The sequence below is a fragment of the Salmo salar genome, chromosome ssa02 (assembly GCF_905237065.1).
Source record: "Salmo salar chromosome ssa02, Ssal_v3.1, whole genome shotgun sequence".
In the NCBI taxonomy this organism is placed as follows: Eukaryota; Metazoa; Chordata; class Actinopteri; order Salmoniformes; family Salmonidae; genus Salmo; species Salmo salar.
In genome coordinates, this window is record NC_059443.1 from 93,886,448 (window position 1) to 93,910,686 (window position 24,239).

At 38.7% G+C, this 24,239-nt stretch overlaps 16 non-coding genes across 16 annotated transcripts; all 16 read left to right on the forward strand.

Moving 5' to 3' along the window:
• Positions 1-360: 360 nt before the first annotated feature.
• On the forward strand, positions 361-433 carry trnam-cau (transfer RNA methionine (anticodon CAU)). Its single transcript has one exon. It is a non-coding gene; the product is annotated as a tRNA-Met (tRNA).
• Positions 434-1,382: 949 nt separating this feature from the next.
• Positions 1,383-1,455, forward strand: trnam-cau (transfer RNA methionine (anticodon CAU)). Its single transcript has one exon. It is a non-coding gene; the product is annotated as a tRNA-Met (tRNA).
• A 949-nt stretch (positions 1,456-2,404) lies between these two features.
• On the forward strand, positions 2,405-2,477 carry trnam-cau (transfer RNA methionine (anticodon CAU)). Its single transcript has one exon. It is a non-coding gene; the product is annotated as a tRNA-Met (tRNA).
• Positions 2,478-3,089: 612 nt separating this feature from the next.
• Positions 3,090-3,162, forward strand: trnat-cgu (transfer RNA threonine (anticodon CGU)). The gene has a single exon. It is a non-coding gene; the product is annotated as a tRNA-Thr (tRNA).
• A 612-nt stretch (positions 3,163-3,774) lies between these two features.
• On the forward strand, positions 3,775-3,847 carry trnam-cau (transfer RNA methionine (anticodon CAU)). Its single transcript has one exon. It is a non-coding gene; the product is annotated as a tRNA-Met (tRNA).
• A 272-nt stretch (positions 3,848-4,119) lies between these two features.
• trnam-cau (transfer RNA methionine (anticodon CAU)) lies at positions 4,120-4,192 on the forward strand. Its single transcript has one exon. It is a non-coding gene; the product is annotated as a tRNA-Met (tRNA).
• A 2,003-nt stretch (positions 4,193-6,195) lies between these two features.
• Positions 6,196-6,268, forward strand: trnam-cau (transfer RNA methionine (anticodon CAU)). Its single transcript has one exon. It is a non-coding gene; the product is annotated as a tRNA-Met (tRNA).
• A 1,640-nt stretch (positions 6,269-7,908) lies between these two features.
• trnam-cau (transfer RNA methionine (anticodon CAU)) lies at positions 7,909-7,981 on the forward strand. Its single transcript has one exon. It is a non-coding gene; the product is annotated as a tRNA-Met (tRNA).
• Positions 7,982-8,957: 976 nt separating this feature from the next.
• Positions 8,958-9,030, forward strand: trnam-cau (transfer RNA methionine (anticodon CAU)). Its single transcript has one exon. It is a non-coding gene; the product is annotated as a tRNA-Met (tRNA).
• Positions 9,031-10,350: 1,320 nt separating this feature from the next.
• trnam-cau (transfer RNA methionine (anticodon CAU)) lies at positions 10,351-10,423 on the forward strand. The gene has a single exon. It is a non-coding gene; the product is annotated as a tRNA-Met (tRNA).
• A 1,317-nt stretch (positions 10,424-11,740) lies between these two features.
• trnam-cau (transfer RNA methionine (anticodon CAU)) lies at positions 11,741-11,813 on the forward strand. Its single transcript has one exon. It is a non-coding gene; the product is annotated as a tRNA-Met (tRNA).
• Positions 11,814-13,132: 1,319 nt separating this feature from the next.
• trnam-cau (transfer RNA methionine (anticodon CAU)) lies at positions 13,133-13,205 on the forward strand. The gene has a single exon. It is a non-coding gene; the product is annotated as a tRNA-Met (tRNA).
• A 1,318-nt stretch (positions 13,206-14,523) lies between these two features.
• trnam-cau (transfer RNA methionine (anticodon CAU)) lies at positions 14,524-14,596 on the forward strand. The gene has a single exon. It is a non-coding gene; the product is annotated as a tRNA-Met (tRNA).
• Positions 14,597-16,942: 2,346 nt separating this feature from the next.
• Positions 16,943-17,015, forward strand: trnam-cau (transfer RNA methionine (anticodon CAU)). The gene has a single exon. It is a non-coding gene; the product is annotated as a tRNA-Met (tRNA).
• Positions 17,016-18,336: 1,321 nt separating this feature from the next.
• trnam-cau (transfer RNA methionine (anticodon CAU)) lies at positions 18,337-18,409 on the forward strand. Its single transcript has one exon. It is a non-coding gene; the product is annotated as a tRNA-Met (tRNA).
• A 1,308-nt stretch (positions 18,410-19,717) lies between these two features.
• Positions 19,718-19,790, forward strand: trnam-cau (transfer RNA methionine (anticodon CAU)). Its single transcript has one exon. It is a non-coding gene; the product is annotated as a tRNA-Met (tRNA).
• The last annotated feature ends 4,449 nt before the right edge of the window (positions 19,791-24,239 follow it).

Sequence of the window (24,239 nt, forward strand, 5' to 3'; positions counted from 1 at the left end):
TGTGGATTAAATGTGCCTCGTTACCGCAGTAGGTAGCGCGTCAGTCTCATAATCTGAAGTTCGTGAGTTCGATCTTCAAACGGGGCAGCAAAGCTTTTAAAAAGACAGTGTTGTCTGAAGATGAAGTGAAAATTAATTCTCAGTGGTTTTGGACTTTCAGACAATACATACTTTTGTCACGGTGGATACCACATCTTAAGGTCGATATCAATATTTTTTACTTTAGAATGAAATCATAGTTTTTTTCTCAGGTGTTGTGGTTTTTCAGACCATACATTTTGGCACGGTGCTTACAACGTCACTGTCAAAAAGTGAAGGTCGGTATCGATAATATCTTCTTTCGATTTGTTGATGAACTGTGCCTCGTTAGCGCAGTAGGTAGCGCGTCAGTCTCATAATCTGAAGGTCGTGAGTTCGATCCTCACACGGGGCAGCAAAGCTTTTAAAAAGACAGTGTTGTCTGAAGATGAAGTGAAAATGAATTCTCAGTGGTTTTGGACTTTCAGACAATACATACTTTTGTCACAGTGGATACCACGTCTTAAGGTCGATATCTATATTTTTTACTTTAGAATGAAATCAGAGTTTTTTTCTCAGGTGTTGTGGACTTTCAGACCATACATTTTGGCCCGGTGCTTACAACGTCTGTCAAAATCTGAAGGTAGGTATCAATATTTTTCTTTACGCTTAATGTTTAAATTTGCATCGTTGGCGCAGCAGGCAGCGCGTCAGTCTCATAATCTGAAGGTCGTGAGTTTGATCCTCACACGGGGCAGCAAAGACTTTAAAAAGACAGTGTTGTCTGAAGATGAAGTGAAATTTAATTTTCAGTGGTTTTGGACTTTCAGACAATACATACTTTTGTCACGGTGGAAACCACATCTTATGGTCGATATCAAATTGTTTTACTTTAGAATGAAATCATTTTTTTCTCAGGTGTTGTGGTTTTTCAGACCATACATTTTGGCACGGTACTTACAACGTCACTGTCAAAATCTGAAGGTCGGTATAGATATTTTTCTTACACTTAATGATTTGATGTGCCTCGTTGGTGCAGCAGGCAGTGCGTCAGTCTCATAATCTGATAGTCGTGTGTTCGATCCTCACACGGGGCAGCAAAGCTTATAAAAATACTGTTCTCTGATGAAGTGAAAATTAATTCTCAGTTGTTTTGGACTTTCAGACAATACATACTTTTGTCACAGTGGATACCACATCTTAAGGTCGATATCTATATTTTTTACTTTAGAATGAAATCATATTTTTTTTCTCAGGTGATGTGGACTTTCAGACCATACATTTTGGCACGGTGCTTACAACGTCACTGTCAAAATCTGAAGGTCGTTATCGATATTTTTTCTTTACGCTTAATGTTTAGAAGTGCCTCGTTGGCGCAGCAGGCAGCGCATCAGTCTCATAATCTGAAGGTCGTGAGTTCGATCCTCACACGGGGCAGCAAAGCTTATAAAAAGACAGTGTTGTCTGAAGATGAAGTGAAAATGAATTCTCAGTGGTTTTGGACTTTCAGACAATACATACTTTTGTCACAGTGGATACCACGTCTTAAGGTCGATATCTATATTTTTTACTTTAGAATGAAATCAGAGTTTTTTTCTCAGGTGTTGTGGACTTTCAGACCATACATTTTGGCCCGGTGCTTACAACGTCTGTCAAAATCTGAAGGTAGGTATCAATATTTTTTCTTTACGCTTAATGTTTAAATGTGCATCGTTGGCGCAGCAGGCAGCGCGTCAGTCTCATAATCTGAAGGTCGTGAGTTTGATCCTCACACGGGGCAGCAAAGACTTTAAAAAGACAGTGTTGTCTGAAGATGAAGTGAAATTTAATTTTCAGTGGTTTTGGACTTTCAGACAATACATACTTTTGTCACGGTGGAAACCACATCTTATGGTCGATATCAAATTGTTTTACTTTAGAATGAAATCATTTTTTTCTCAGGTGTTGTGGTTTTTCAGACCATACATTTTGGCACGGTACTTACAACGTCACTGTCAAAATCTGAAGGTCGGTATAGATATTTTTCTTACACTTAATGATTTGATGTGCCTCGTTGGTGCAGCAGGCAGTGCGTCAGTCTCATAATCTGATAGTCGTGTGTTCGATCCTCACACGGGGCAGCAAAGCTTATAAAAATACTGTTCTCTGATGAAGTGAAAATTAATTCTCAGTTGTTTTGGACTTTCAGACAATACATACTTTTGTCACAGTGGATACCACATCTTAAGGTCGATATCTATATTTTTTACTTTAGAATGAAATCATATTTTTTTTCTCAGGTGATGTGGACTTTCAGACCATACATTTTGGCACGGTGCTTACAACGTCACTGTCAAAATCTGAAGGTCGTTATCGATATTTTTCTTTACGCTTAATGTTTAGAAGTGCCTCGTTGGCGCAGCAGGCAGCGCGTCAGTCTCATAATCTGAAGGTCGTGAGTTCGATCCTCACACGGGGCAGCAAAGCTTATAAAAAGACAGTGTTGTCTGAAGGTGACAATTAATTCTCAGTGGTTTTGGACTTTCAGACAATACATACTTTTGTCACGGTGGAAACCACATCTTAAGGTCGATATCAAATTGTTTTACTTTAGAATGAAATCATTGTTTTTTTCTCAGGTGTTGTGGTTTTTCAGACCATACATTTTGGCACGGTGCTTACAACGTCACTGTCAAAAAGTGAAGGTCGGTATTGATAATTTTCTCTTTCGAATTGTTGATTAGATGTGCCTCGTTAGCGCAGTAGGTAGCGCCTCAGTCTCATAATCTGAAGGTCGTGAGTTAGATCCTCACACGGGGCAGCAAAGATTTTAAAAAGAAAGTGTTGTCTGAAGAATAAGTGACAATTAATTCTCAGATGTTTTGGACTTTCAGACAATACATACTTTTGTTTCGGTGGATACCACATCTTAAGGTCGATATCTATATTTCTTACTTTCGAATGAAATCATAGTTTTTTTCTCAGGTGTTGTGGACTTTCAGACCATACATTTTGGCACGGTGCTTACAACGTCAGCGTCAAAATCTGAAGGTCGGTATCGATATTTTTTCTTACACTTAAAGATTTAATGTGCCTCGGTGGTGCAGCAGGCAGCGCGTCAGTCTCGTAATTTGAAGGTTGTGAGTTCGATTCTCACACGGGGCAGCAAAGCTTATAAAAAGACTGTTGTCTGATGGTGAAAATAAATTCTCAGTGGTTTTGGACTTTCAGACAATACATACTTTTGTCACGGTGGAAACCACATCTTAAGGTCGATATCAAATTGTTTTACTTTAGAATGAAATCATAGTTTTTTTCTCAGGTGTTGTGGTTTTTCAGACCATACAGTTTGGCACGGTGCTTACAACGTCACTGTCAAAAAGTGAAGGTCGGTATCGATAATTTTTTCTTTAGATTTGTTGAATAAATGTGCTTCGTTAGTGCAGTAGGTAGCGCGTAAGTCTCATAATGTGAAGGTCGCGAGTTCGATCCTCACAAGGGGCAGCAAAGATTTTAAAAAGAAAGTGTTCTCTGAAGATGAAGTGAAATTTAATTCTCAGATGTTTTGGACTTTCAGACAATACATACTTTTGTCACGGTGGAAACCACATCTTAAGGTCGATATCAAATTGTTTTACTTTAGAATGAAATCATTGTTTTTTTCTCAGGTGTTGTGCTTTTCCGGACCATACATTTTGGCACGGTGCTTACAACGTCACTGTCAAAAAGTGAAGGTCGGTATTGATATTTTTTTCTTTCGATTTGTCGATTAAATGTGCTTCGTTAGCGCAGTAGGTAGCGCGTCAGTCTCATAATCTGAAGGTCGTGAGTTCGATCCTCACACGGGGCAGCAAAGCTTTTAAAAAGACAGTGTTGTCTGAAGACAAAGTGAAAATTAATTCTCAGTTGTTTTGGACTTTCAGACAATACATACTTTTGTCACAGTGGATACCACATCTTAAGGTCGATATCTATATTTTTTACTTTAGAATGAAATCATATTTTTTTTCTCAGGTGATGTGGACTTTCAGACCATACATTTTGGCACGGTGCTTACAACGTCACTGTCAAAATCTGAAGGTCGTTATCGATATTTTTTCTTTACGCTTAATGTTTAGAAGTGCCTCGTTGGCGCAGCAGGCAGCGCGTCAGTCTCATAATCTGAAGGTCGTGAGTTCGATCCTCACACGGGGCAGCAAAGCTTATAAAAAGACAGTGTTGTCTGAAGGTGAAAATTAATTCTCAGTGGTTTTGGACTTTCAGACAATACATACTTTTGTCATGGTGGAAACCACATCTTAAGGTCGATATCAAATTGTTTTACTTTAGAATGAAATCATTGTTTTTTTCTCAGGTGTTGTGGTTTTTCAGACCATACATTTTGGCACGGTGCTTACAACGTCACTGTCAAAAAGTGAAGGTCGGTATTGATAATTTTCTCTTTCGAATTGTTGATTAGATGTGCCTCGTTAGAGCAGTAGGTAGCGCCTCAGTCTCATAATCTGAAGGTCGTGAGTTCGATCCTCACACGGGGCAGCAATGCTGTTAATAAGAAAGTGTTGTCTGAAGATGAAGTGAAAATTAATTCTCAGTGGTTTTGGACTTCCAGACAATACATACTTTTGTCACAGTGGATACCACATCTTAAGGTCGATATCTATATTTTTTACTTTAGAATGAAATCATTGTTTTTTTCTCAGGTGTTGTGGTTTTTCAGACCATACATTTTGGCACGGTGCTTACAACGTCACTGTCAAAAAGTGAAAGTCGTTATCGATATTTTTTCTTTACGCTTAATGTTTAAAAGTGCCTCGTTGGCGCAGCAGGAAGGGCGTCAGTCTCATAATCTGAAGGTCGTGAGTTCGATCCTCACACGGGGCAGCAAAGCTTTTAAAAAAACAGTGTTTTCTGAAGATGAAGTGAAAATTAATTCTCAGTGGTATTGGACGTTCAGACGATACATACTTTTGTCACGGTGCTTACAACGTCACTGTCAAAATCTGAAGGTCGGAATCCATATCTATATTTTTTACTTTAGAATGAAATCATTGTTTTTTTCTCAGGTGATGTGGACTTTCAGACCATACATTTTGGCACGGTGCTTACAACGTCACTGTCAAAATCTGAAGGTCGTTATCGATATTTTTTCTTTACGCTTAATTATTAAAAGTGCCTCGTTGGCGCAGCAGGCACCGCGTCAGTCTCATAATCTGAAGGTCATGTTTTCGATCCTCACACGGGGCAGCAAAGCTTATAAAAAGAGAGTGTTGTCTGAATGTGAAAATTAATTCTCAGTGGTTTTGGACTTTCACACAATACATACTTTTGTCACGGTGGAAACCACATCTTAAGGTCGATATCAAATTGTTTTACTTTAGAATGAAATCATTGTTTTTTTCTCAGGTGTTGTGGTTTTTCAGACCATACATTTTGGCACGGTGCTTACAACGTCACTGTCAAAAAGTGAAGGTCGGTATCGATATTTTTTTCTTTCGACTTGTTTATTAAATGTGCTTCGTTAGCGCAGTAGGTAGCGCGTCAGTCTCATAATCTGAAGCTTGCGTGTTCGATCCTCACATGGGGCAGCAAAGATTTAAAAAGAAAGTGTTCTCTGAAGATGAAGTGAAAATTAATTCTCAGATGTTTTGGACTTTCAGACAATACATACTTTTGTCACGGTGGATACCACATCTTAAGGTCGATATCTATATTTTTTACTTTAGAATGAAATCATAGTTTTTTTCTCAGGTATTGTGGACTTTCAGACCATACATTTTGGCACGGTGCGTACAACGTCACTGTCAAAAAGTGAAGGTCGGTATCGCTAATTTTTTCTTTCGATTTGTTGATTAAATGTGCTTCGTTAGCGAAGTAGGTAGCGTGTCAGTCTCATAAGCTGAAGGTTGTGAGATCGATCCTCACACGGGGCAGCAAACCTTATAAAAAGACAGTGTTGTCTGAAGGTGAAAATTAATTCTCAGTGGTTTTGGACTTTCAGACAATACATACTTTTGTCACGGTGGAAACCACATCTTAAGGTCGATATCAAATTGTTTTACTTTAGAATGAAATCATTGTTTTTTTCTCAGGTGTTGTGGTTTTTCAGACCATACATTTTGGCACGGTGCTTACAACGTCACTGTCAAAAAGTGAAGGTCGGTATTGATAATTTTTTCTTTCGATTTGTTGATTAGATGTGCCTCGTTAGCGCAGTAGGTAGCGCGTCAGTCTCATAATCTGAAGGTCGTGAGTTCGATCCTCACACAGGGCAGCAAAGCTTTTAATAAGAAAGTGTTGTCTGAAGATGAAGTGAAAATTAATTCTCAGTGGTTTTGGACTTCCAGACAATATATACTTTTGTCACAGTGGATACCACATCTTAAGGTCGATATCTATATTTTTTACTTTAGAATGAAATCATTGTTTTTTTCTCAGGTGATGTGGACTTTCAGACCATACATTTTGGCACGGTGCTTACAACGTTACTGTCAAAATCTGAAGGTCGTTATCGATATTTTTTCTTTACACTTAACGTTTAAATGTGCCTCGTTGGCGCAGCAGGCAGCGCGTCAGTCTCATAATCTGAAGGTCGTGAGTTCGATCCTCACACGGGGTAGCAAAGGTTATAAAAAGACAGTGTTGTCTGAAGGTGAAAATTAATTCTCAGTGGTTTTGGACTTTCAGACAATACATACTTTTGTCACGGTGGAAACCACATCTTAAGGTCGATATCAAATTGTTTTACTTTAGAATGAAATCATATTTTTTTTCTCAGGTGTTGTGGACTTTCAGACCATACATTTTGGCACGGTGCTTACAACGTCACTGTCAAAATCTGAAGGTCGTTATCGATATTTTTTCTTTACGCTCAGTGTTCAAAAGTGCCTCGTTGGCGCAGCAGGCAGTGCGTCAGTCTCATAATCTGAAGGTCGTGAGTTCGATCCTCACACGGGGCAGCAAAGCTTATAGAAAGACAGTGTTGTCTGAAGGTGAAAATTAATTCTCACTGGTTTTGGACTTTCAGACAATACATACTTTTGTCACGGTGGAAACCACATCTTAAGGTCGATATCAAATTGTTTTACTTTAGAATGAAATCATTGTTTTTTTCTCAGGTGTTGTGGTTTTTCAGACCATACCTTTTGGCACGGTGCTTACAACGTCACTGTCAAAAAGTGAAGGTTGGTATTGATAATTTTTTCTTTCGAATTGTTGATTAGATGTGCCTCGTTAGCACAGTAGGTAGCGCCTCAGTCTCATATTCTGAAGGTCGTGAGTTCGATCCTCACACGGGGCAGCAATGCTGTTAATAAGAAAGTGTTGTCTGAAGATGAAGTGAAAATTAATTCTCAGTGGTTTTGGACTTCCAGACAATACATACTTTTGTCACGGTGGATACCACATCTTAAGGTATATATCTATATTTTTTACTTTAGAATGAAATCATAGTTTTTTTCTCAGGTATTGTGGACTTTCAGACCATACATTTTGGCACGGTGCTTACAACGTCACTGTCAAAAAGTGATGGTCGGTATCGCAAATTTTTTCTTTCGATTTGTTGATTAAATGTCCTTCGTTAGCGAGGTAGGTAGCGCGCCAGTCTCATAAGCTGAAGGTTGTGAGTTCGATCCTCACACGAGGCAGCAAACCTTATAAAAAGACAGTGTTGTGTAAAGGTGAAAATTAATTCTCAGTGGTTTTGGACATTCAGACAATACATACTTTTGTCACGGTGGAAACCACATCTTAAGGTCGATATCAAATTGTTTTACTTTAGAATGAAATCATTGTTTTTTTCTCAGGTGTTGTGGTTTTTCAGACCATACATTTTGGCACGGTGCTTACAACGTCACTGTCAAAAAGTGAAGGTCGGTATTGATAATTTTTTCTTTCGATTTATTGATTAGGTGTGCCTCGTTAGCGCAGTAGGTACCGCGTCAGTCTCATAATCTGAAGGTCGTGAGTTCGATCCTCACACGGGGCAGCAAAGCTTTTAATAAGAAAGTGTTGTCTGAAGATGAAGTGAAAATTAATTCTCAGTGGTATTGGACGTTCAGACGATACATACTTTTGTCACGATGCTTACAACGTCACTGTCAAAATCTGAAGGTCGGTATCCATATCTATATTTTATCCTTTAGAATGAAATCATTGTTTTTTTCTCATGTGATGTGGACTTTCAGACCATACATTTTGGCACGGTGCTTACAACGTCACTGTCAAAATCTGAAGGTCGTTATCGATATTTTTTCTTTACGCTTAATTATTAAAAGTGCCTCGTTGGCGCAGCAGGCACCGCGTCAGTTTCATAATCTGAAGGTCATGTTTTCGATCCTCACACGGGGCAGCAAAGCTTATAAAAAGAGAGTGTTGTCTGAATGTGAAAATTAATTCTCAGTGGTTTTGGACTTTCACACAATACATACTTTTGTCACGGTGGAAACCACATCTTAAGGTCGATATCAAATTGTTTTACTTTAGAATGAAATCATTGTTTTTTTCTCAGGTGTTGTGGTTTTTCAGACCATACATTTTGGCACGGTGCTTACAACGTCACTGTCAAAAAGTGAAGGTCGGTATCGATATTTTTTTCTTTCGACTTGTTTATTAAATGTGCTTCGTTAGCGCAGTAGGTAGCGCGTCAGTCTCATAATCTGAAGCTCGCGTGTTCGATCCTCACATGGGGCAGCAAAGATTTAAAAAGAAAGTGTTCTCTGAAGATGAAGTGAAAATTAATTCTCAGATGTTTTGGACTTTCAGACAATACATACTTTTGTCACGGTGGATACCACATCTTAAGGTCGATATCTATATTTTTTACTTTAGAATGAAATCATAGTTTTTTTCTCAGGTATTGTGGACTTTCAGACCATACATTTTGGCACGGTGCTTACAACGTCACTGTCAAAAAGTGAAGGTCGGTATTGATAATTTTCTCTTTCGAATTGTTGATTAGATGTGCCTCGTTAGCGCAGTAGGTAGCGCCTCAGTCTCATAATCTGAAGGTCGTGAGTTCGATCCTCACACGGGGCAGCAATGCTGTTAATAAGAAAGTGTTGTCTGAAGATGAAGTGAAAATAAATTCTCAGTGGTTTTGGACTTCCAGACAATACATACTTTTCTCACAGTGGATACCACATCTTAAGGTCGATATCTATATTTTTTACTTTAGAATGAAATCATTGTTTTTTTCTCAGGTGTTGTGGTTTTTCAGACCATACATTTTGGCACGGTGCTTACAACGTCACTGTCAAAAAGTGAAAGTCGTTATCGATATTTTTTCTTTACGCTTAATGTTTAAAAGTGCCTCGTTGGCGCAGCAGGCAGGGCGTCAGTCTCATAATCTGAAGGTCGTGAGTTCGATCCTCACACGGGGCAGCAAAGCTTTTAAAAAAACAGTGTTTTCTGAAGATGAAGTGAAAATTAATTCTCAGCGGTATTGGACGTTCAGACGATAGATACTTTTGTCACGGTGCTTACAACGTCACTGTCAAAATCTGAAGGTCGGAATCCATATCTATATTTTTTACTTTAGAATGAAATCATTGTTTTTTTCTCAGGTGATGTGGACTTTCAGACCATACATTTTGGCACGGTGCTTACAACGTCACTGTCAAAATCTGAAGGTCGTTATCGATATTTTTTCTTTACGCTCAATGTACAAAAGTGCCTCGTTGGCGCAGCAGGCAGTGCGTCAGTCTCATAATCTGAAGGTCGTGAGTTCGATCCTCACACGGGGCAGCAAAGCTTATAGAAAGACAGTGTTGTCTGAAGGTGAAAATTAATTCTCACTGGTTTTGGACTTTCAGACAATACATACTTTTGTCACGGTGGAAACCACATCTTAAGGTCGATATCAAATTGTTTTACTTTAGAATGAAATCATTGTTTTTTCTCAGGTGTTGTGGTTTTTCAGACCATACCTTTTGGCACGGTGCTTACAACGTCACTGTCAAAAAGTGAAGGTCGGTATTGATAATTTTTTCTTTCGAATTGTTGATTAGATGTGCCTCGTTAGCACAGTAGGTAGCGCCTCAGTCTCATAATCTGAAGGTCCTGAGTTCGATCCTCACACGGGGCAGCAATGCTGTTAATAAGAAAGTGTTGTCTGAAGATGAAGTGAAAATTAATTCTCAGTGGTTTTGGACTTCCAGACAATACATACTTTTGTCACAGTGGATACCACATCTTAAGGTCGATATCTATATTTTTTACTTTAGAATGAAATCATTGTTTTTTTCTCAGGTGTTGTGGTTTTTCAGACCATACATTTTGGCACGGTGCTTACAACGTCACTGTCAAAAAGTGAAAGTCGTTATCGATATTTTTTCTTTACGCTTGATGTTTAAACGTGCCTCGTTGGCGCAGCAGGCAGCGCGTCAGTCTCATAATCTGAAGGTCGTGAGTTCGATCCTCACACGGGGCAGCAAAGCTTTTAAAAAAACACTGTTTTCTGAAGATGAAGTGAAAATTAATTCTCAGTGGTATTGGACGTTCAGACGATACATACTTTTGTCACGGTGCTTACAACGTCACTGTCAAAATCTGAAGGTCGGAATCCATATCTATATTTTTTACTTTAGAATGAAATCATTGTTTTTTTCTCAGGTGATGTGGACTTTCAGACCATACATTTTGGCACGGTGCTTACAACGTCACTGTCAAAATCTGAAGGTCGTTATCGATATGTTTTCTTTACGCTCAATGTTTAAAAGTGCCTCGTTGGCGCAGCAGGCAGTGCGTCAGTCTCATAATCTGAAGGTCGTGAGTTCCATCCTCACACGGGGCAGCAAAGCTTATAGAAAGAGAGTGTTGTCTGAAGGTGAAAATTAATTCTCACTGGTTTTGGACTTTCAGACAATACATACTTTTGTCACGGTGGAAACCACATCTTAAGGTCGATATCAAATTGTTTTACTTTAGAATGAAATCATTGTTTTTTTCTCAGGTGTTGTGGTTTTTCAGACCATACCTTTTGGCACGGTGCTTACAACGTCACTGTCAAAAAGTGAAGGTCGGTATCGATATTTTTTCTTTCGATTTTTTTATTAAATGTGCTTCGTTAGCGCAGTAGGTAGCGCGTCAGTCTCATAATCTGAAGATCGCGTGTTCGATCCTCACATGGGGCAGCAAAGATTTTAAAAAGAAAGTGTTCTCTGAAGATGAAGTGAAAATTAATTCTCAGATGTTTTGGACTTTCAGACAATACATACTTTTGTCACGGTGGATACCACATCTTAAGGTCGATATCTATATTTTTTACTTTAGAATGAAATAATAGTTTTTTTCTCAGGTATTGTGGACTTTCAGACCATACATTTTGGCACGGTGCTTACAACGTCACTGTCAAAAAGTGAAGGTCGGTATCGCTAATTTTTTCTTTCGATTTGTTGATTAAATGTGCTTCGTTAGCGAAGTAGGTAGCGCGTCAGTCTCATAAGCTGAAGGTTGTGAGTTCGATCCTCACACGGGGCAGCAAACCTTATAAAAACACAGTGTTGTCTGAAGGTGAAAATTAATTCTCAGTGGTTTTGGACTTTCAGACAATACATACTTTTGTCACGGTGGAAACCACATCTTAAGGTCGATATCAAATTGTTTTACTTTAGAATGAAATCATTGTTTTTTTCTCAGGTGTTGTGGTTTTTCAGACCATACATTTTAGCACGGTGCTTACAACGTCTCTGTCAAAAAGTGAAGGTCGGTATTGATAATTTTTTCTTTCGATTTGTTGATTAGATGTGCCTCGTTAGCGCAGTAGGTAGCGCGTCAGTCTCATAATCTGAAGGTCGTGAGTTCGATCCTCACACAGGGCAGCAAAGCTTTTAATAAGAAAGTGTTGTCTGAAGATGAAGTGAAAATTAATTCTCAGTGGTTTTGGACTTCCAGACAATACATACTTTTGTCACAGTGGATACCACATCTTAAGGTCGATATCTATATTTTTTACTTTAGAATGAAATCATTGTTTTTTTCTCAGGTGTTGTGGTTTTTCAGACCATACATTTTGGCACGGTGCTTACAACGTCACTGTCAAAAAGTGAAAGTCGTTATCGATATTTTTCTTTACGCTTAATGTTTAAAAGTGCCTCGTTGGCGCAGCAGGCAGGGCGTCAGTCTCATAATCTGAAGGTCGTGAGTTCGATCCTCACACGGGGCAGCAAAGCTTTTAAAAAAACAGTGTTTTCTGAAGATGAAGTGAAAATTAATTCTCAGTGGTATTGGACGTTCAGACGATACATACTTTTGTCACGGTGCTTACAACGTCACTGTCAAAATCTGAAGGTCGGAATCCATATCTATATTTTTTACTTTAGAATGAAATCATTGTTTTTTCTCAGGTGATGTGGACTTTCAGACCATACATTTTGGCACGGTGCTTACAACGTCACTGTCAAAATCTGAAGGTCGTTATCGATATTTTTTCTTTACGCTCAATGTTTAAACGTGCCTCGTTGGCGCAGCAGGCAGTGCGTCAGTCTCATAATCTGAAGGTTGTGAGTTCGATCCTCACACGGGGCAGCAAAGCTTATAGAAAGACAGTGTTGTCTGAAGGTGAAAATTAATTCTCACTGGTTTTGGACTTTCAGACAATACATACTTTTGTCACGGTGGAAACTTAATCTTAAGGTCGATATCAAATTGTTTTACTTTAGAATGAAATCATTGTTTTTTTCTCAGGTGTTGTGGTTTTTCAGACCATACCTTTTGGCACGGTGCTTACAACGTCACTGTCAAAAAGTGAAGGTCGGTATTGATAATTTTTTCTTTCGAATTGTTGATTAGGTGTGCCTCGTTAGCACAGTAGGTAGCGCCTCAGTCTCATAATCTGAAGGTCGTGAGTTCGATCCTCACACGGGGCAGCAATGCTGTTAATAAGAAAGTGTTGTCTGAAGATGAAGTGAAAATTAATTCTCAGTGGTTTTGGACTTCCAGACAATACATACTTTTGTCACAGTGGATACCACATCTTAAGGTCGATATCTATATTTTTTACTTTAGAATGAAATCATTGTTTTTTTCTCAGGTGTTGTGGTTTTTCAGACCATACATTTTGGCACGGTGCTTACAACGTCACTGTCAAAATCTGAAGGTCGTTATCGATATGTTTTCTTTACGCTTAATGTTTAAACGTGCCTCGTTGGCGCAGCAGGCAGCGCGTCAGTCTCATAATCTGAAGGTCGTGAGTTCGATCCTCACACGGGGCAGCAAAGCTTTTAAAAAAACACTGTTTTCTGAAGATGAAGTGAAAATTAATTCTCAGTGGTATTGGACGTTCAGACGATACATACTTTTGTCACGGTGCTTACAACGTCACTGTCAAAATCTGAAGGTCGGAATCCATATCTATATTTTTTACTTTAGAATGAAATCATTGTTTTTTTCTCAGGTGATGTGGACTTTCAGACCATACATTTTGGCACGGTGCTTACAACGTCACTGTCAAAATCTGAAGGTCGTTATCGATATGTTTTCTTTACGCTCAATGTTTAAAAGTGCCTCGTTGGCGCAGCAGGCAGTGCGTCAGTCTCATAATCTGAAGGTCGTGAGTTCCATCCTCACACGGGGCAGCAAAGCTTATAGAAAGAGAGTGTTGTCTGAAGGTGAAAATTAATTCTCACTGGTTTTGGACTTTCAGACAATACATACTTTTGTCACGGTGGAAACCACATCTTAAGGTCGATATCAAATTGTTTTACTTTAGAATGAAATCATTGTTTTTTTCTCAGGTGTTGTGGTTTTTCAGACCATACCTTTTGGCACGGTGCTTACAACGTCACTGTCAAAAAGTGAAGGTCGGTATCGATATTTTTTTCTTTCGATTTTTTTATTAAATGTGCTTCGTTAGCGCAGTAGGTAGCGCGTCAGTCTCATAATCTGAAGATCGCGTGTTCGATCCTCACATGGGGCAGCAAAGATTTTAAAAAGAAAGTGTTCTCTGAAGATGAAGTGAAAATTAATTCTCAGATGTTTTGGACTTTCAGACAATACATACTTTTGTCACGGTGGATACCACATCTTAAGGTCGATATCTATATTTTTTACTTTAGAATGAAATAATAGTTTTTTTCTCAGGTATTGTGGACTTTCAGACCATACATTTTGGCACGGTGCTTACAACGTCACTGTCAAAAAGTGAAGGTCGGTATCGCTAATTTTTTCTTTCGATTTGTTGATTAAATGTGCTTCGTTAGCGAAGTAGGTAGCGCGTCAGTCTCATAAGCTGAAGGTTGTGAGTTCGATCCTCACACGGGGCAGCAAACCTTATAAAAACACAGTGTTGTCTGAAGGTGAAAATTAATTCTCAGTGGTTTTGGACTTTCAGACAATACATACTTTTGTCACGGTGGAAACCACATCTTAAGGTCGATATCAAATTGTTTTACTTTAGAATGAAATCATTGTTTTTTTCTCAGGTGTTGTGGTTTTTCAGACCATACATTTTAGCACGGTGCTTACAACGTCTCTGTCAAAAAGTGAAGGTCGGTATTGATAATTTTTTCTTTCGATTTGTTGATTAGATGTGCCTCGTTAGCGCAGTAGGTAGCGCGTCAGTCTCATAATCTGAAGGTCGTGAGTTCGATCCTCACACAGGGCAGCAAAGCTTTTAATAAGAAAGTGTTGTCTGAAGATGAAGTGAAAATTAATTCTCAGTGGTTTTGGACTTCCAGACAATACATACTTTTGTCACAGTGGATACCACATCTTAAGGTCGATATCTATATTTTTTACTTTAGAATGAAATCATTGTTTTTTTCTCAGGTGTTGTGGTTTTTCAGACCATACATTTTGGCACGGTGCTTACAACGTCACTGTCAAAAAGTGAAAGTCGTTATCGATATTTTTCTTTACGCTTAATGTTTAAAAGTGCCTCGTTGGCGCAGCAGGCAGGGCGTCAGTCTCATAATCTGAAGGTCGTGAGTTCGATCCTCACACGGGGCAGCAAAGCTTTTAAAAAAACAGTGTTTTCTGAAGATGAAGTGAAAATTAATTCTCAGTGGTATTGGACGTTCAGACGATACATACTTTTGTCACGGTGCTTACAACGTCACTGTCAAAATCTGAAGGTCGGAATCCATATCTATATTTTTTACTTTAGAATGAAATCATTGTTTTTTTCTCAGGTGATGTGGACTTTCAGACCATACATTTTGGCACGGTGCTTACAACGTCACTGTCAAAATCTGAAGGTCGTTATCGATATTTTTTCTTTACGCTCAATGTTTAAACGTGCCTCGTTGGCGCAGCAGGCAGTGCGTCAGTCTCATAATCTGAAGGTTGTGAGTTCGATCCTCACACGGGGCAGCAAAGCTTATAGAGAGACAGTGTTGTCTGAAGGTGAAAATTAATTCTCACTGGTTTTGGACTTTCAGACAATACATACTTTTGTCACGGTGGAAACTTAATCTTAAGGTCGATATCAAATTGTTTTACTTTAGAATGAAATCATTGTTTTTTTCTCAGGTGTTGTGGTTTTTCAGACCATACCTTTTGGCACGGTGCTTACAACGTCACTGTCAAAAAGTGAAGGTCGGTATTGATAATTTTTCTTTCGAATTGTTGATTAGGTGTGCCTCGTTAGCACAGTAGGTAGCGCCTCAGTCTCATAATCTGAAGGTCGTGAGTTCGATCCTCACACGGGGCAGCAATGCTGTTAATAAGAAAGTGTTGTCTGAAGATGAAGTGAAAATTAATTCTCAGTGGTTTTGGACTTCCAGACAATACATACTTTTGTCACAGTGGATACCACATCTTAAGGTCGATATCTATATTTTTTACTTTAGAATGAAATCATTGTTTTTTTCTCAGGTGTTGTGGTTTTTCAGACCATACATTTTGGCACGGTGCTTACAACGTCACTGTCAAAATCTGAAGGTCGTTATCGATATGTTTTCTTTACGCTCAATGTTTAAAAGTGCCTCGTTGGCGCAGCAGGCAGTGCGTCAGTCTCATAATCTGAAGGTCGTGAGTTCCATCCTCACACGGGGCAGCAAAGCTTATAGAAAGACAGTGTTGTCTGAAGGTGAAAATTAATTCTCACTGGTTTTGGACTTTCAGACAATACATACTTTTGTCACGGTGGAAACCACATCTTAAGGTCGATATCAAATTGTTTTACTTTAGAATGAAATCATTGTTTTTTCTCAGGTGTTGTGGTTTTTCAGACCATACCTTTTGGCACGGTGCTTACAACGTCACTGTCAAAAAGTGAAGGTCGGTATCGATATTTTTTTCTTTCGATTTGTTTATTAAATGTGCTTCGTTAGCGCAGTAGGTAGCGCGTCAGTCTCATAATCTGAAGATCGCGTGTTCGATCCTCACATGGGGCAGCAAAGATTTTAAAAAGAAAGTGTTCTCTGAAGATGAAGTGAAAATTAATTCTCAGATGTTTTGGACTTTCAGACAATACATACTTTTGTCACGGTGGATACCACATCTTAAGGTCGATATCTATATTTTTTACTTTAGAATGAAATAATAGTTTTTTTCTCAGGTATTGTGGACTTTCAGACCATACATTTTGGCACGGTGCTTACAACGTCACTGTCAAAAAGTGAAGGTCGGTATCGCTAATTTTTTCTTTCGATTTGTTGATTAAATGTGCTTCGTTAGCGAAGTAGGTAGCGCGTCAGTCTCATAAGCTGAAGGTTGTGAGTTCGATCCTCACACGGGGCAGCAAACCTTATAAAAAGACAGTGTTGTCTGAAGGTGAAAATTAATTCTCAGTGGTTTTGGACTTTCAGACAATACATACTTTTGTCACGGTGGAAACCACATCTTAAGGTCGATATCAAATTGTTTTACTTTAGAATGAAATCATTGTTTTTTTCTCAGGTGTTGTGGTTTTTCAGACCATACATTTTAGCACGGTGCTTACAACGTCACTGTCAAAAAGTGAAGGTCGGTATTGATAATTTTTTCTTTCGATTTGTTGATTAGATGTGCCTCGTTAGCGCAGTAGGTAGCGCGTCAGTCTCATAATCTGAAGGTCGTGAGTTCGATCCTCACACAGGGCAGCAAAGCTTTTAATAAGAAAGTGTTCTCTGAAGATGAAGTGAAAATTAATTCTCAGTGGTTTTGGACTTCCAGACAATACATACTTTTGTCACAGTGGATACCACATCTTAAGGTCGATATCTATATTTTTTACTTTAGAATGAAATCATTGTTTTTTTCTCAGGTGTTGTGGTTTTTCAGACCATACATTTTGGCACGGTGCTTACAACGTCACTGTCAAAAAGTGAAAGTCGTTATCGATATTTTTTCTTTACGCTTAATGTTTAAAAATGCCTCGTTGGCGCAGCAGGCAGGGCGTCAGTCTCATAATCTGAAGGTCGTGAGTTCGATCCTCACACGGGGCAGTAAAGCTTTTAAAAAAACAGTGTTTTCTGAAGATGAAGTGAAAATTAATTCTCAGTGGTATTGGACGTTCAGACGATACATACTTTTGTCACGGTGCTTACAACGTCACTGTCAAAATCTGAAGGTCGGAATCCATATCTATATTTTTTACTTTAGAATGAAATCATTGTTTTTTTCTCAGGTGATGTGGACTTTCAGACCATACATTTTGGCACGGTGCTTACAACGTCACTGTCAAAATCTGAAGGTCGTTATCGATATTTTTTCTTTACGCTCAATGTTTAAACGTGCCTCGTTGGCGTAGCAGGCAGTGCGTCAGTCTCATAATCTGAAGGTTGTGAGTTCGATCCTCACACGGGGCAGCAAAGCTTATAGAAAGACAGTGTTGTCTGAAGGTGAAAATTAATTCTCACTGGTTTTGGACTTTCAGACAATACATACTTTTGTCACGGTGGAAACTTAATCTTAAGGTCGATATCAAATTGTTTTACTTTAGAATGAAATCATTGTTTTTTTCTCAGGTGTTGTGGTTTTTCAGACCATACCTTTTGGCACGGTGCTTACAACGTCACTGTCAAAAAGTGAAGGTCGGTATTGATAATTTTTTCTTTCGAATTGTTGATTAGGTGTGCCTCGTTAGCACAGTAGGTAGCGCCTCAGTCTCATAATCTGAAGGTCGTCAGTTCGATCCTCACACGGGGCAGCAATGCTGTTAATAAGAAAGTGTTGTCTGAAGATGAAGTGAAAATTAATTCTCAGTGGTTTTGGACTTCCAGACAATACATACTTTTGTCACAGTGGATACCACATCTTAAGGTCGATATCTATATTTTTTACTTTAGAATGAAATCATTGTTTTTTTCTCAGGTGTTGTGGTTTTTCAGACCATACATTTTGGCACGGTGCTTACAACGTCACTGTCAAAAAGTGAAAGTCGTTATCGATATTTTTTCTTTACGCTTAATGTTTAAACGTGCCTCGTTGGCGCAGCAGGCAGCGCGTCAGTCTCATAATCTGAAGGTCGTGAGTTCGATCCTCACACGGGGCAGCAAAGCTTTCAAAAAAACAGTGTTTTCTGAAGATGAAGTGAAAATTAATTCTCAGTGGTATTGGACGTTCAGACGATACATACTTTTGTCACGGTGCTTACAACGTCACTGTCAAAATCTGAAGGTCGGAATCCATATCTATATTTTTTACTTTAGAATGAAATCATTGTTTTTTTCTCAGGTGATGTGGACTTTCAGACCATACATTTTGGCACGGTGCTTACAACGTCACTGTCAAAATCTGAAGGTCGTTATCGATATTTTTTCTTTACGCTCAATGTTTAAAAGTGCCTCGTTGGCGCAGCAGGCAGTGCGTCAGTCTCATAATCTGAAGGTCGTGAGTTCCATCCTCACACGGGGCAGCAAAGCTTATAGAAAGACAGTGTTGTCTGAAGGTGAAAATTAATTCTCTCTGGTTTTGGACTTTCAGACAATACATACTTTTGTCACGGTGGAAACCACATCTTAAGGTCGATATCAAATTGTTTTACTTTAGAATGAAATCATAGTTTTTTTCTCAGGTGTTGTGGTTTTTCAGACCATACATTTTGGCACGGTGCTTACAACGTCACTGTCAAAAAGTGAAGGTCGGTATCGATATTTTTTTCTTTCGATTTGTTGATTAAATCTGCTTCGTTAGCGCAGTAGGTAGCGCGTCAGTCTCATAATCTGAAGGTCGTGAGTTCGATCCTCACAAGGGGCAGCAAAGCTTATAGGAAGACAGTGTTGTCTGAAGGTGAAAATTAATTCTCAGTGGTTTTGGACTTTCAGACAATACATACTTTTGTCACGGTGGAAACCACATCTTAAGGTCGATATCAAATTGTTTTACTTTAGAATGAAATCATAATTTTTTTCTCAGGTGTTGTGGTTTTTCAGACCATACATTTTGATACGGTGCTTACAACGTCACTGTCAAAATCTGAAGGTCGGTATCGATATTTTTCTTACACTAAATGATTTCATTTGCCTCGTTGGTGCAGCAGGCAGCGAGTCAGTCTCATAATCTGAAGGTCGTGAGTTCCATCCTCACAAGGGGCAGCAAAGCTTATAAAAAGACTGTTGTCTGAGAGTGAAAATTAATTCTCAGTGGTTTTGGACTTTAAGACAATACATACTTTTGTCACGGTGGAAACCACATCTTAAGGTCGATATCAAATTGTTTTACTTTAGAATGAAATCATAGTTTTTTTCTCAGGTGTTGTGGTTTTTCAGACCATACATTTTGGCACGGTGCTTACAACGTCACTGTCAAAAAGTGAAGGTCGGTATCGATAATCTTTTCTTTCGATTTGTTGATTAAATGTGCTTCGTTAGCGCAGTAGGTAGCGCGTCAGTCTCATAATTTGAAGGTCGTGAGTTCGATCCTCACACGGGGCAGCAAAGCTTTTAAAAAAACAGTGTTGTCTGAAAATGAAGGGAAAATTAATTCTCAGTTGTTTTGGACTTTCAGACAATACATACTTTTGTCACAGTGGATACCACATCTTAAGGTCGATATCTATATTTTTTACTTTAGAATGAAATCATTGTTTTTTTCTCAGGTGATGTGGACTTTCAGACCATACATTTTGGCACGGTGCTTACAACGTCTCTGTCAAAATCTGAAGGTCGGTATCGATATTTTTCTTACACTTAATGATTTAATGTGCCTCGTTGGTGCAGCAGGCAGCGCGTCAGTCTCATAATCTGAAGGTCGTGAGTTACATCCTCACACGGGGCAGCAAAGCTGTTAAAAAGACAGTGTTGTCCGAAGATGAAGTGAAAATTAATTCTCAGTTGTTTCGGACTTTCAGACAATACATACTTTTGTCACAGTGGATACCACATCTTAAGGTCGATATCTATATTTTTTACTTTAGAATGAAATCATTGTTTTTTTCTCAGGTGTTGTGGTTTTTCAGACCATACATTTTGGCACGGTGTTTACAAAGTCACTGTCAAAATCTGAAGGTCGGTATCGATATTTTTTCTTACACTTAATGATTTAATGTGCCTCGTTGGCGCAGCAGGCAGTGCGTCAGTCTCATAATCTGAAGGTCGTGAGTTCGTTCCTCACACGGTGCAGCAAAGATTAAAAAAAAAAAAAGTGTTTTCTGAAGATGAAGTGAAAATTAATTCTCAGTGGTATTGGACGTTCAGACGATACATACTTTTGTCACGGTGCTTACAACGTCACTGTCAAAATCTGAAGGTCGGTATCCATATCAATATTTTTTACTTTAGAATGAAATCATTGTTTTTTTCTCAGGTGATGTGGACTTTCAGACCATACATTTTGGCACGGTGCTTACAACGTCACTGTCAAAATCTGAAGGTCGTTATCGATATTTTTTCTTTACGCTCAATGTTTAAAAGTGCCTCGTTGGCGCAGCAGGCAGCGCGTCAGTCTCATAATCTGATAGGTCGTGAGTTCGATCCTCACACGGGGCAGCAAAGCTTATAGAAAGACAGTGTTGTCTGAAGGTGAAAATTAATTCTCAGTGGTTTTGGACTTTCAGACAATACATACTTTTGTCACGGTGGAAACCACATCTTAAGGTCGATATCAAATTGTTTTACTTTAGAATTAAATCATTGTTTTTTTCTCAGGTGTTGTGGTTTTTCAGACCATACATTTTGGCACGGTGCTTACAATGTCACTGTCAAAAAGTGAAGGTCGGTATCGATATTTTTTTCTTTCGATTTGTTGATTAAATCTGCTTCGTTAGCGCAGTAGGTAGTGCGTCAGTCTCATAATCTGAAGGTCGTGAGTTCGATCCTCACACGGGGCAGCAAAGCTTTTAAAAAGACAGTGTTGTCCGAAGATGAAGTGAAAATTAATTCTCAGTTGTTTTGGACTTTCAGACAATACATACTTTTGTCACAGTGGATACCACATCTTAAGGTCGATATCTATATTTTTTACTTTAGAATGAAATCATAGTTTTTTTCTCAGGTGATGTGGACTTTCAGACCATACATTTTGGCACGGTGCTTACAACGTCACTGTCAAAAAGTGAAAGTCGTTATCGATATTTTTTCTTTACGCTTAATGTTTAAAAGTGCCTCGTTGGCGCAGCAGGCAGCGCGTCAGTCTCATAATCTGAAGGTCGTGAGTTCGATCCTCACACTGGGCAGCAAAGCTTTTAAAAAAATGTGTTTTCTCAAGATGAAGTGAAAATGAATTCTCACTGGTATTGGACATTCAGACGATACATACTTTTGTCACGGTGCTTACAACGTCGCTGTAAAATCTGAAGGTCGTTATCGATATCTATATTTTTTACTTTAGAATGAAATCATTGTTTTTTTCTTAGGTGTTGTGGACTTTCAGACCATACATTTTGGCACGGTGCTTACAACGTCACTGTCAAAATCTGAAGGTCGGTATCGATATTTTTTCTTACACTTAATGTTTTAATGTGCCTCGTTGGTGCAGCAGGCAGCGCGTCAGTCTCATAATCTGAAGGTCGTGAGTTAGATCCTCACACGGGGCAGCAAAGATTTTAAAAAGAAAGTGTTCTCTGAAGAATAAGTGACAATTAATTCTCAGATGTTTTGGACTTTCAGACAATACATACTTTTGTTTCGGTGGATACCACATCTTAAGGTCGATATCTATATTTCTTACTTTCGAATGAAATCATAGTTTTTTTCTCAGGTGTTGTGGACTTTCAGACCATACATTTTGGCACGGTGCTTACAACGTCAGTGTCAAAATCTGAAGGTCGGTATCGATATTTTTTCTTACACTTAACGATTTTATGTGCCTTGTTGGTGCAGCAGGCAGCGGGTCAGTCTCATAATTTGAAAGTCGTGAGTTCGATCCTCACACGGGGCAGCAAAGCTTATAAAAAGACTGTTGTCTCATGGTGAAAATTAATTCTCAGTGGTTTTGGACTTTCAGACAATACATACTTTTGTCACGGTGGAAACCACATCTTAAGGTCGATAACAAATTGTTTTACTTTAGAATGAAATCATAGTTTTTTTCTCAGGTGTTGTGGTTTTTCAGACCATACATTTTGGCACGGTGCTTACAACGTCACTGTCAAAAAGTGAAGGTCGGTATCGATAATTTTTCTTTCGATTTGTTGATTAAATGTGCTTCGTTAGCGCAGTAGGTAGCGCGTCAGTCTCATATTCTGAAGGTCGCGACTTCGATCCTCACACGGGGCAGCAAAACTTTTAATAAGAAAGTGTTGTCTGAAAATGAAGGAAAAATTAATTCTCAGTGGTTTTGGACTTTCAGACAATACATACTTTTGTCACAGTGGATACCACATCTTAAGGTCGATATCTATATTTTTTACTTTAGAATGAAATCATAGTTTTTTTCTCAGGTGATGTGGACTTTCAGACCATACATTTTGGCACGGTGCTTACAACGTCACTGTCAAAATCTGAATGTCGGTATCGATATTTTTTCTTACACTTAATGATTTAATGTGCCTCGTTGGTGCAGCAGGCAGCGCGTCAGTCTCATAATCTGAAGCTCGTGAGATCGATCCTCACACGGGGCAGCAAAGCTTATAAAAAGACAGTGTATTCTGAAGGTGAAAATTAATTCTCAGTGGTTTTGGACTTTCAGACAATACATACTTTTGTCACAGTCGATACCACATCTTAAGGTCGATATCTATATTTTTTACTTTAGAATGAAATCATTGTTTTTTTCTCAGGTGATGTGGACTTTCAGACCATACATTTTGGCACGGTGCTTACAACGTCACTGTCAAAATCTGAAGGTCGTTATCGATATTTTTTCTTTACGCTTAATGTTTAGAATTGCCTCGTTGGCGCAGCAGGCAGCGCGTCACTCTCATAATCTGAAGATCGTGAGTTCGATCCTCACACGGGGCAGCAAAACTTTTTTAAAAAAAGTGTTTTCTGAAGATGAAGTGAAAATGAATTCTCACTGGTATTGGACGTTCAGACGATACATACTTTTGTCACGGTGCTTACAACGTCACTGTCAAAATCTGAAGGTCGGTATCGATATCTATATTTTTTACTTTAGAATGAAATCATTGTTTATTTCTTAGGTGTTGTGGACTTTCAGACCATACATTTTGCCACGGTGCTTACAACGTCACTGTCAAAATCTGAAGGTCGGTATCGATATTTTTTCTTACACTTAATGATTTAATGTGCCTTGTTGGTGCAGCAGGCAGCGCGTCACTCTCATAATCTGAAGGTCGTGAGTTCGATCCTCACACGGGGCAGCAAATCTTTAAAAAAAACAGGGCTTTCTGAAGGTGAAAATTAATTCTTAGTGGTTTTGGACTTTCAGACAATAGATACTTTTGTCACGGTGGAAACCACATCATAAGGTCGATATCAAATTGTTTTACTTTAGAATGAAATCATAGTTTTTTTCTCAGGTGATGTGGACTTTCAGACCATACATTTTGGCACGGTGCTTACAACGTCACTGTCAAAAAGTGAAAGTCGTTATCGATATTTTTTCTTTACGCTTAATGTTTAAAAGTGCCTCGTTGGCGCAGCAGGCAGCGCGTCAGTCTCATAATCTGAAGGTCGTGAGTTCGATCCTCACACTGGGCAGCAAAGCTTTTAAAAAAATGTGTTTTCTCAAGATGAAGTGAAAATGAATTCTCACTGGTATTGGACATTCAGACGATACATACTTTTGTCACGGTGCTTACAACGTCGCTGTAAAATCTGAAGGTCGTTATCGATATCTATATTTTTTACTTTAGAATGAAATCATTGTTTTTTTCTTAGGTGTTGTGGACTTTCAGACCATACATTTTGGCACGGTGCTTACAACGTCACTGTCAAAATCTGAAGGTCGGTATCGATATTTTTTCTTACACTTAATGTTTT